The sequence below is a fragment of the Nelusetta ayraudi genome, unplaced genomic scaffold, assembly GCF_046127955.1.
Source record: "Nelusetta ayraudi isolate G7.1 ecotype Tasmania unplaced genomic scaffold, CSIRO-AGI_Nayr_v1 ptg000194l, whole genome shotgun sequence".
NCBI lineage: Eukaryota > Metazoa > Chordata > Actinopteri > Tetraodontiformes > Monacanthidae > Nelusetta > Nelusetta ayraudi.
The window spans coordinates 980,001-992,452 of NW_027466243.1; positions in this window are offsets into that span (position 1 = coordinate 980,001).

Sequence of the window (12,452 nt, forward strand, 5' to 3'; positions counted from 1 at the left end):
GGCTCAAGTGGTTCAATGCCTCATGAGGCTTCACCTCACCATCACTACAGTCACTGCATCCTGAATCAGTCACACTCAAAGTCGCACACCACCTCTGCTTTGTTCTGGACTGTGGAATGGGCAATATTAATTTAATCTAATTACATTCTGTTTTATTACTTCATGTCTATTTTAATGCTCTTTATTGGTGCTGAATGGAAGTGTGGTTGTTGTTTTATGAGCTAATGGATAGACAAGTGGCCTATAACATAAGACGCTTAAATGAAGTGAATAGGATATGTCCACAATGTCAAGAAAGGAAGCAGGGTGTCTTTAAAATCGATAACATTTGAATAAGTATTAAAAGTTGAGTTGATGTTATACTTGTATTGACATTATGAGTAATTTATACAACTTTTCCCAGGAACTTTTCCCAATGATGAGGTTGAGGGCCCATCATCTGCAATTCAGCATTCTGCAGGTAGTCAACACCAAAACAAGCGTATTCTGTCATAATCCTGTTTGTAAATAATACACATAAACTGTGTACTTGTAATATAAGTCAAACTTTGGTAACTTGAATATAATTCTCACAAAGGGATTTTTCATGTGTATGCACTTTGTACCTGTTATGAATTAAAAAAAAAAACATTCATAACTAAACTCAGTTGTTGGTTTCCATCTCTATAAGTTAACAAAGATACATAGATACCTATGAAACACTTGTTTATCTTGCTGAAACTAATACTAGGTTACTAGTACTAGATACACCAGTATACTCTCCCGGAGCACAGATCAACCCACTCAAACAAACAAAAAGCATTTTACTCAGTCAGATAAGATTACTAAATGCTGGATGATACACTGTTTTGTGCATTATTTGGGTAAATAAAATAGTTCTATTATTCATACCTCCGCCTACCATTTATTATTACCTAAGGCATAGAGCATTTAAAAAAACAAAACAAATGTCATTCCGGTGTGCCACCCGTCTGTGCCCCGAGCTTGCCCCCCCAAGAAAAAAATTCTAGGACCGCCCCTGTTTCCAACACTGTGGATGCTCGGTTGTTTATTGCAGCAGACAGATAAACAATTAAACGGCTAAAGCCATCTATTCCACCGTGAATGACAAATCTCCAGCTTTTGGTAAAAAAGGGAGAGAAGATGGAAAGAGAAATCTAAAATATATAAGGCATCAGATAGCTAATTGAAAAAGGTTCATGCACAGCTTATTTGACACAAAAAAGGTATGGTACAAAGGTGAAAAGATTTGCAGTGGGTAGAAAATCTCAATGTTTCATTTGTTCAAGTATTTAAAAACAGTTTTGAAAAATACCGTATTAATTTGTGGTTTCCATCTATGTGCCACATTGCATTTGGTGCAGGAACAGAATACTGCCTCCGTCTTAGTGTGCGATTGGCCAAGGCTCGCACTTCAGTCCCAATTGGGTCCACTCTTCTTAAGGAATCACGTACTCTTTGAACTACAACAACGGCAAAAAAAAAAGAAAGACAAACTACATAAAATATTAAAGGCACAAATCCGTGTTAACACAGATAATGCTGACAAAAGGTATGATTTCATTTATTAAATACCCCCCCTTTCTTTTTTTTAAATATACCGCCATTCTTTTTTTAATCATCCATGTAAGCACTTTTAGCTACATTTTGTACGGAAAGCGTTATACAAATAAAGCTAATTATATTTGTTTGTTTCGGTTAAACTGATGCACAATACAGATTACTGAATACATTCATGTGGGGATCAACTTCATATCAAACTTATTTTGCACTCGTAATCCCCTGGCATGAAGGAATGCTCTCATCATTCTGTACCCTGTGTTTGGGTGACTGAGTTGGATTTCTGCAATGAGGGCATCCAGCTCTTCATCACAAAGCGCTGAATACATGTCCGACATTCTAAACAAACAAAGAATAATTCCTGAAATTTTACTTGGCAAGAGCCAAAACATATATAATAATAATAACAATAATAATAATAATAAACTTTTATTTGTACAGCGCTAAATCACAACCAAAGGCGTCTCAAAGCGCTTTATACAATCGTATAATATATGATATATTATATATTATATTATATATTATATACTGATATATGATTAAAAGCGTCCATTTTCACTGCAACCATTTTGACGTGTATTTGTTGTATCATTAGTGTTATTAGGTACAAGTGTTGCTGCATTCATTGCAAGGTTAACGTCATTTGCGTCAATAGATATGGAAAACAACTACACTTAAGTTTAAAAGAAATGTGCACGTTTTGGAAATGGCAATTTCTTAATATTATTATTATTATTATCATTATTATTATTATTATTATTATTATTATTATTATTATTATTATTATCATTATTATTATTATTATTATTATTATCATTATTATTATTATTATTATTATTATTATTATTATCATTAGTGTTCTGTTAAGGTGAAACAACAAAGAAGCCTTTAAGTCTAAATTGTTTAATAAATAGGTTAAGAGCAGTTGGTCTAAGTATGAAAGTCATTTCATTTATTTGTTGCATTAAGAGAAGCATTTATAGAGCGTCGTTGCCACCTACTGGCATCTTTCGGTAGTATTTCTGTTGTAATTATGAAGCGAACTTTATACCGGAAGTAAGACACGGGAAACACACTGCCAGCGTTTTCTGATGAGCACCCGTTCCTGTAAACCAGTGTTTGTGTGCCGCGAGATATTGTCAGGTGTGCCGTGGGAAATGATCCCATTTGTGTGCCTGTGCAGTCTAGCGCCTGGCAGAGTAATCATGTAGTACTCTTCCATACCAGTAGGTGGCAGCAGCAGGTAGCTAATTGCCTTGCGCTTGGAGACAAGCGAATTCGTGAGGCATGGATGCAGCGACAGGTGTGTGGATTGTGGATAGCGGGACGACGGTTGAAAGTGATGGATAAGTTTTTGAAGAGGAAAAATGCTGACTCTGAACTGGACCCTGGACAAAATTCGGACCCAGATGAAGGCCCTAGTATGAGTGGAGGCAAAGACGGTGACGTCGAGCAAAGTTTCTGGCGTGAGGCAATACAATGAAAGCTATCTTTCATTTGGATTTACTTTTACCGGAGATGCAACGGCACCGACTCCGTTGTGATTGGTATGTGGTGAAAAGCTCTCCAACAGTGCTATGGTCCCAAGTAAGCTTAAACGCCATCTCCAAACGAAACAGCCCTCAGTTCAAAAGAAAAATGTGGAGTATTTTGTTCGCCTGCGTGAACACACGGAGAAACAGGCAACTTTCATGAGAAAAACCGCAAAAGTAAACGAGAGAGCTCTTAAAGCTAGCTACCACGTCGCTGAACTAGGGTTGCCACCTACCAGAGTTACAAATCCGGGACCTCTGGGGGGGGGGGTCACCGAAATATACGGGACACAAAGTGAAGTGCGTCCTGTATCAGTTCATTACGGGACAGGTTTTTTAGTTGCCAAGTACGGGACAATCGCGTATTTTACGGGAGTAGACCACAGGCAGAAATCAAATGAGGTTTTGTCATTTTCCCTTAAAAACGGGACAAATTGTGTCCCGGGAGAGATTTTATTTTTCCCGGGACAGGTGGTGAAAAAAGAGAACAATTCTGGGAAAAACGGGACGGGTGGCAACACTACGCTGAACTTGTGGCTAAATCAAAAAAGTCCCACACTGTGGCAGAGCAATTAATACTTCCCGCCTGCAAAGCCATTGTAAATGAGACGCTCGGACCCGAAGCGGCTAAAGAAATAGCCAAAGTCCCTCTCTCAGATAACACAATCTCCAGACGTATTAATGAGATGTCTGCAGACATCGAAAGTGTGGTTTTGGAGAAGATCCCTATCAGTAAGAAATTTGCCTTGCAACTTGATGAGTCTACTGATATAAGTGTTTGCAGATTCTGAAGTGGACATTTCACTTTGATTTTCAGAGTGATGACACCCTGGAAAAACTCTCCATCATTATAAACTCTCCATCATTTATGCTCTATTCAGGTTGGAGTATTGCAGGTTGTCAAAGCTCAGCTGTGATTGGCTGCTCTCAGCTCTGAAGTCCAACCCCTCCCACCTCAGACACCTGGAGCTGAGTTGGAACTGCCTTCTGGATTCAACAGTGAAGGTGCTGAGTGGTTTTCTGCAGAGTCCAGACTGTAAACTGGAGACTCTGAGGTCAGTTCACCCTCTTCACTCTACAACTTCTATCACTCTTGTTATTGTTGTCATGATTTTCACTTGACTGCTGTTGGAAATTCAATTTGCAGTCACTGGTTTGTGTTTGAAATGAATGAAACTGGGTTTAAAGGTACAGTGTGTAAAATCCTCCCATCTAGTGGTCAGCTTGCAGATTGCAGATTCTGAAGTGGACATTTCACTTTGATTTTCAGAGTGATGACACCCTGGAAAAACTCTCCATCATTATAAACTCTCCATCATTTATTCTGTATTCAGGTTGTGGTGCTGCAGTTTGTCAGAGCTCAGCTGTGATTGGCTGCTCTCAGCTCTGAAGTCCAACCCCTCCCACCTCAGACACCTGGACCTGGATGGGAACCAGCTGCAGGATTCAGGAGTGAAGCCACTAATGGATCTTGTCCACAGCAGAGACTATCAACTGGAGAGTGTGAGGTCAGTACTGGTTTAGAACCATTGGATGATGGTTCCAGCACCAAAGCCAGTTGATCCCACAGCAGAGGTCCAGTGTTCCCAGTCACAGTGTGAGAGGAGGATGGTGACGTCCAGCTGCTCCTCATTCATCCAACATCTGCTGCCAAACTGCTTCTTCTCTCAGTTCACCACCCAATTATTGATCAGTTCATCTTCATCAGGCCTCAGTATCAGTCCAACACTCCATGGTCACATGACCTTCACATGTTCCACACTAGACATGTGACTGAGAGTCTGCTTCTTCTCACCAGTCACTCCACCATCTCCATCAACAGTCAGCGTCTCTGTGATGATGCGTTCAAGGACCGTGAGTCCTGACTCCTGCAGTCTCTTCTTCTCTCTACAGGTGGAGGTGAGGGAGGATGAGGAGGAGAGTGAAGAGGAGCGCTCCATCTAGTGGTGGCTGACAGAACTACAACAAGTGGAGCCAAACAGCAAGCTGTGTGTCATGACTAGTGATGGTGAGGTGAAGCCTCATGAGGCATTGAACCGCTTGAGCCAACTGGTTCGAGAAACGGTTCATTTCTCAAAGCTTCATGTGCACACGAAACCACCTACTGGCCAAATGTACAATCACAGGCAAGCTGTGTCTGAACCACGTGTGATGCATTGAATTTTTGTGTCTGTTATGTCTGTTGGGAATGACTATGAATTGCAAGAAATGAATGACCAAATAATTTCTGTACATAAATTATATATATATATATGTATATATATATATATATTTTTTTTTTTTCTCACTTATTTATGATTATTTTTATGGGTACTGATGCCAGTGGTTATGGGGATGCTCCAAACAAATTTTGTTGTTAACTTTGTTCAACAATGACAATAAATAAATAACTTGACTTGATAACTATGTGTATGATACATTTTTTTGAATGTATTCTGTTTGTGCAATTTTTTTCTGAAAATGGCATGGGTGTAATCAGGCAGATGACAGTGAAAGTGATTGTGGGACTTGGAAAAGGGCATAGATCAGGGGTGTTCACACTTTTTCAACATGCAAGCTACTTTTAAAATGAGCAAGTCAAAAAGATCCACCTCCTATAAAACAGGAAAAGTCATTCAGAAATATATTTGTAGTCCAATGATAAAGAAAGAAAGGATTAAATGGGTCAACATGTTCCCATGTGCATTTATGCTCATCATTGCACAGAAAACTCATGGTTTAAAATTGTTTAGGTTATATCTGCCTATGTTTGATTTTATCAATAAAAGTGTGTTTACGTTAAGATGTTTTGCTGTATAGTTTTGTGTTTTCCAGCGCATAGGTTAGGGATAATTGGTGTGTGTGTGTGTGTGTGTGTGTGTGTGTGTGTGTGTGTGTGTGTGTGTGTGTGTGTGATGCAAACGTTTTGCCAGCAGCATCTCCCAGGATCTTCGGCGCGTCTGCAGTGCGTGCGCACTTTGAAGCGCATTTTCCGAGCAAGGCGTCTCCATCAGTTTACGCCAGGATTGCAAGCTCACGCGACAACCCCGGTAGTTTTGCGTGTAAAACAACAGCGAAACTGTTTTTCCTGTCCCTGTCTGGTCTTTATTTGATCTGAATAGTGCCGAAGCCGATACGTCACATTTACCCTGGACACCCTTGTCCAGGGTGTCCCCTGCCTTCGCCCTAAGACAGCTGGGAGAGGCTCCAGCAGACCCCCGTGACCCTGAGTTCGGGACTAAGCGGGTATGGAAAATGAATGAATGCATGAATGAATGTAAAGCACAGCACATATAAGAACAAAATCCAGCACATCGTACATTATGACCAAAATCAACCAGATCCACCGTGTTTTCTAATCCTGCCTGAACGATTCTACCTGCTGTAATTGACGCGGATCTCTCTCTCTCTCTCTCTCTCTCTCTCTCTCTCTCTCTCTCTCTCTCTCTCTCTCTCTCTCTCTCTCTCCCATGCGATCACCCAAACTCCCTTCGTAATTGACCAGTAGATCGCGATGGATGTAATGGGCACCCCTGGCATAGATGCTTGTGTAACATGGACATTGATGTACAGGACAGGGGGCTCCATCCTATCACCTCTCCTCTCCTCACTCTCTCCCTAAGCTCTCAAAACGATCTCCAAACTAAACGCTATCTAGTCTCAAACACTCCAAACTATAAACACTATCCAAAATCTAGTAATCCAAACTCTCTCCAAATCTCAATTGACTGCAACTCTCCTACAATAACCCCCATTTTGAATGGAGCCTGAGGGGTCTATATAAACCGTTAAAATATGAATTGCATATATATATATATATATATATATATATATATATATATATATATATATATATATATATATATATATATATATATGTATATATATATATATACATATATATATATATATATATATATATATATATGGTCCACTTTTCTGCTGCAGCTGGCCATTTTCCTTTTACACCGTCCAAATTTACAGCTCAGGGCGCTGGGACGAATTGCAAATTGTGTGCAGATACAGGCCTACACTTCAAATAATTATGAGAAAAACCCAACGTAAAGAGAGCGCTTCCATTAGGAAATAGTCAACATGAAATTCCGTCTTCTACTGACACCTGCTGGTCAAATTTAATAGTTGCAAATATTGTGAAGAAGTTGTCATCTAATTCTAATCCTAAACAATATGGCCATTCGAAGTGAAGTATTAAGACAATTAATCAGGTTTGTAGTGCTTGATTGAACACATTCATCCCGTTCCAGTGCACTAAAACCCACTTCCCTTCAGGACCGTGTCAGCGAAGCCAAAACTTCCTTGAGTGACGCTGTTTCCCAGCATGCAATGCGAGCTAGCGATTCACAATACTATTTCATCACAAACATGGATGTAAAAAATAAAAAGGGACGAAAAATGAAACTTCAGGAACACCAACCAATACAATGCAATACAAGCAGAACTGGGCCGAAGTTTTATATTATGTACACCATAATACAGCCTTCTGGTGGACAAGCCATTTAATCCGTGTTCTCCCATGGTACTTACGTGGGTGGAAGGTCATCGTAGGTGTCACGTGCTGGATGCTCGTCACTCCACCAATCGTTTGGGTTGGCGAGTGAACGAAAAAGTGAACAGTCTTAACAGAAGCTTGCTGCTCGAAATAATGCACTACAAGTGGATGTGATGCTCACTGAACCCGATTCAGACGACTCTCCCTCCACTTTTCTTGTTTTGTATGAGCATTTAAAAAAAACAACAACATAATAATATGGATTTTGACCATGTATGTTTTGGAGTTCATTGAAAGAGGTTAATAATAAAAGAAAAATAATATATATATATATACATATACATATATATATATATATATATATATATATATATATATATATATATATATATATATATATATATATAGTGTGTGTGTAACTTTAACTAACTTATCTATTTCTATCCATCTATCAAACTTACTATCTAGGGATCTTGATATTGTGTTGGCAGATGCATTATCACGTGTACATGTGGACTAGCTGCAAAATTCTTATTTCGGGGGAACTGAGGGTTTTCTTGTTTAGTTTTGTTTGTCGGTATGTTAATAGGGTTTGGTTCTTAAGGGAGGGGGTGTTATGACCCACGGGTGGGTCTAGGTGCCTCTATCTTTGTGTCTGTGTGTGTGTGAGAGAGTGGATGACGCCTTGCAGGTGCGGTCCTGGATGTTGGCTGCTGATTGGACGCGCCATGGCTGAGAAGGAGGAGCAGTCGAGCCAGCCTGACGGTCATCCCTCCTCCGCTCCAAAGTCTGCAGTTAGTCACTTCTGAAATGGTGTTAGAGCACGCAGCCGTAGGGGTGGGCTGCCATTTTCTTTGTCCCCTCTTTTCTCCTGTTTATTAAGTATGTAGGGAGGTTAGCCTTTCTGTATTTGGCTTCTCTTTCTTTCTTTAGTTAGTTCTTAAGGCGAGCTAGTTGGAGTTTGGTTTATTATTTTGGCCTGGGCCCACCCTGAAGCCTTTGCTGCCCACCGGTTAAGTTGTTTTGTTTATTTCATTTACTGATTCATAAATGTTTTTGTTGAAAACCGCCAACTGCCGTGAGAAATTAATGAGCCTTGGGAGTGGGGGACGGAACGTAACACAGAGTTTTCACCGTGAAAGCAGGTTGAGCTCCTACCGTTTTACAAGTGACGTCGTCACGTTAGCCTGTTCCATCCCTGCTTAAATTCTTTAAAGAACTACCGTTAGTAAACTTTTAAATTATAATACACTCTACACTAATTGTAATTTCCTGCCCGTGGTTCTATATTGCAACAGTTGACGGCTCATATCAGCAGATAAGCAGCAACAATCTGGGCATTGCGGGTGATTCATAAATATGTCATTTCTTATTAATTAGCCCATAAGTGTTGTACACCAGTGTGACACCAAATGCTTGTTGCTGACAGCAGTGAAGAAATGACACTCTAGTGGTTCTGCACATTAGTATAAATAGAGTGATTCTCTATCATTACATCACAGGACGGCGGCACACTGACTCATTCCATGAACCTGGACACTGATGATCCAGACTCCGGTCCAGATGACACAACAGGCCACAGTGGAAACGGATCAGAGCATGGACTGGCTGCTGAAAGGATCCAGGTAGGTGGCGCTGTCATCCCAAGTTGTGTGGTGTGGAGGATCAGGGCCAAAGTTCCAGATACTCACAGATGTGACTGTGGATTCAGGAGGAGTGTTTGAAGGCTGGACTCCCAACAGTGATTGGCTGCTGAGGACCTCTCAATCACAATCAGGTTTTTTAGTGGCTGTGAGATTAAAAGTGAGATTGCATTGTCCAGGTAGGAGGACAGCAGTCAGCCATGTTTCACCTCCAGTCAACACGCAGTGGTTCACATGAAGGTCCAAGAGGCCTACAGACCTACACTGAGTCTGGAAGTGGCAGTACAGTTGGATCATTGTCTTTGTTGTGTTGTTTGGTCATTGTGATCCAATGTAATGTGAGAGAAGGACGAGTGCAGTTATATTGGAGTGAGTTATTTAGAGTGTAATAGAAGTTATAATGCAGAGTCTGTTTTTATGAAATGTTCTATCACCTGGCATCCATCCATCCATCCATCCATCCATCCATCTTCTACTGCCGTATCTGGAGTCAGGTCTCGGGGGCAGCAGCCTCAGCAGAGACCCCCAGACTTCCCTGGACCCAGTCACCTCCTCCAGCTCCTCCAGTGGGACCCCAAGGCTTCCCAGTCCAGCCCAGAGACCTGGTCCCTCCAGCAGGGTCTCCTCCTGGTGGGACATGCCTGGAACACCTCCCCAGGGAGGCGTCCCAAACAAGACCCCGAGATGCTGGAACTCCTCCCCCTGAGGCAGGGCCTCCCCACCGACCCAGAGAGGGCAAACCACCTCATATCTTTCATTGATTTATCTGTTGGTGAATAATTATAATGTATCATTTATTTTATTTAAATTATATTTGAACTGAATTGGATTTGTTTGTAAAAGTGAGATTTATTTTCATTGATTCATGTGGTTTATGTTGAGACCGAGTGGAGAAGTGGGTATGGCCTACAGAAGGTTTGAGTACACAAGTTATTCAGATATGGAGAATCCCCATGGTAGGACTTCAGGAGATATATAATCAAAGTGTTAAAGCAGCAGAAATGAAATGTCAGTTGAGGTCAAGGTCACACAGGTTGTGATGGCTTTTATTGTCAGAATATTGAATCATTGAAATATAATGTTTGAGCTCGTAACAAAGTTAGGATGATATAACATAATCACATAAAATAAATGATCTGGTTTCCTTCTGATTCATTGACGTCCTTCTGAAATCTCCACACAAACATCTGGCAAGCATCAAAACCATGAATTATTTTGAGGGAAACTTCTTTTGTCTTACTTATGATTCAATAATGATTTGAGTTCCCATCACAGGTGTTGTGAATCACTTTATCTTTTCCACATGATTTCCTTATTTAAGATCATGAAGCAGAAATAAAGTCTCTTGAAAAGTATTTTTCACCTCCAAAATGAAGATGTTATAGAAGTCTGAAGTGAGAGCAGAGCAGTGTGTTGCTGATGTGTGGAACCTTCATGCTGAGATGTTCCAGCCGTGGATGATGAGAGCAGAAGCAGTGGTTGTGTTGCTGCTGCCTTCACTGAGCAGCTGCTCCAAGTCCTGCTTCTTCCACTGAGGATTCAGCTCCACCAGTGGCTTCTGGGACGTCTCTCCCAGTAACCACAGCAGCAGAAGCAGTCCGCCAGCCACCAGGCTGCACTGGGGTCAAAGGTCGTGACACGCCCACACAGTGTTGGTGCGTGCAGCTTGCTGTTTGGCTCCACTGGTTGTAGTTCTGTCAGCCACCAGTAGATGGAGCGCTCCTCTTCACTCTCCTCATCCTCACCACCACCTGCAAAGATAAGAAGAGACAGCAGGAGTCAGGACTCACGGTCCTTGAACGCATCATCACACAGACGTTGACTGTTGATGGAGATGATGGAGTGACTGGTGAGAAGAAGCAGACTCTCAGTCACATGTCAAGTGTGGAACATGTGAAGGTCATGTGACCATGGAGTGTTGGACTGATACTGAGGCCTGATGAAGATGAACTGATCAATAATTGGGTGGTGAACTGAGAGAAGAAGCAGTTTGGCAGCAGATGTTGGATGAATGAGGAGCAGCTGGACGTCACCATCCTCCTCTCACACTGTGACTGGGAAGACTGGACCTCTGCTGTGGGATCAACTGGCTTTGGTGCTGGAACCATCATCCAATGGTTCCAAACCAGTACTAACCTCACACTCTCCAGTTGATGGTCACTGCTGTAGACAAGATCCATCAGTGGCTCCTTCACTGATGACTCCTTCAGGGGGTTCTGACCCAGGTCCAGGTGTCTGAGGTGGGAGTCGTTGGACTTCAGAGCTGAGAGCAGCCAATCACAGCTGAGCTCTGACAAATTGCAGCCCCACAACCTGAACAGAGAATAAATGGATGGAGTTTATAATGATAGAGAGTTTTTCCTGGGTGTCATCACTTCAGCATCTGCAATCTGCAATCTGACCACTAGATGGGAGGATTTTACCCACTGTACCTTCAAGCCCAGTTTCATTCATTACTATCACAAACCAGTGTCTGCAAATTGAATTTCCAACAGCAGTAAAGTGCAAATCATGACGACAACAACAAGAGTGATAGAAGTTGTAGAGTGAAGAGGGTGAACTGACCTCAGAGTCTCCAGTTTACAGTCTGGACTCTGCAGAAAACCACTCAGCTCCTTAACTGATGAATCCTGAAGATAGTTCTCAGCCAGGTCCAGCTCTCTGAGGTGGGAGGGGTTGGACTTCAGAGCTGAGAGCAGCCAACCACAGCTGATCTATGACAACCTGCACCTCTCCAACCTGAATACGGAATAAATGATGGAGAGTGTCATTCACAGTTGGGTGTGCGCGCGCGCGCGTGTGTGTGTGTGTGCGTGCGTGAGTGCGTATGTGCGCAAACGTGTGTGTGTGTGTGTGTGTGTGTGTGTGTGTGTGTGTGTTTATTAATTTAAAACCAGTTTTACACATTTCTAATGGAATCAAAGTGAATTCCAACAAACTCAATTCAAAGTCATGACAACAATAACTGCAGCAGTTGTAGAGTGAAGAGGGTGAACTGACCTCAGAGCCTCCAGTTTACAGTCTGGACTCTGCAGAAAACCACTCAGCACCTTCACTGTTGAATCCAGAAGGCAGTTCCAACTCAGCTCCAGGTGTCTGAGTTGGGAGGGGTTGGACTTCAGAGCTGAGAGCAGCCAATCACAGCTGAGCTCTAACAAACTACATCTCCACAACCTGAATAGAGAAGAAATGATGGAGAGTTTTTCCAGGGTGTCATCACTCTGAAAA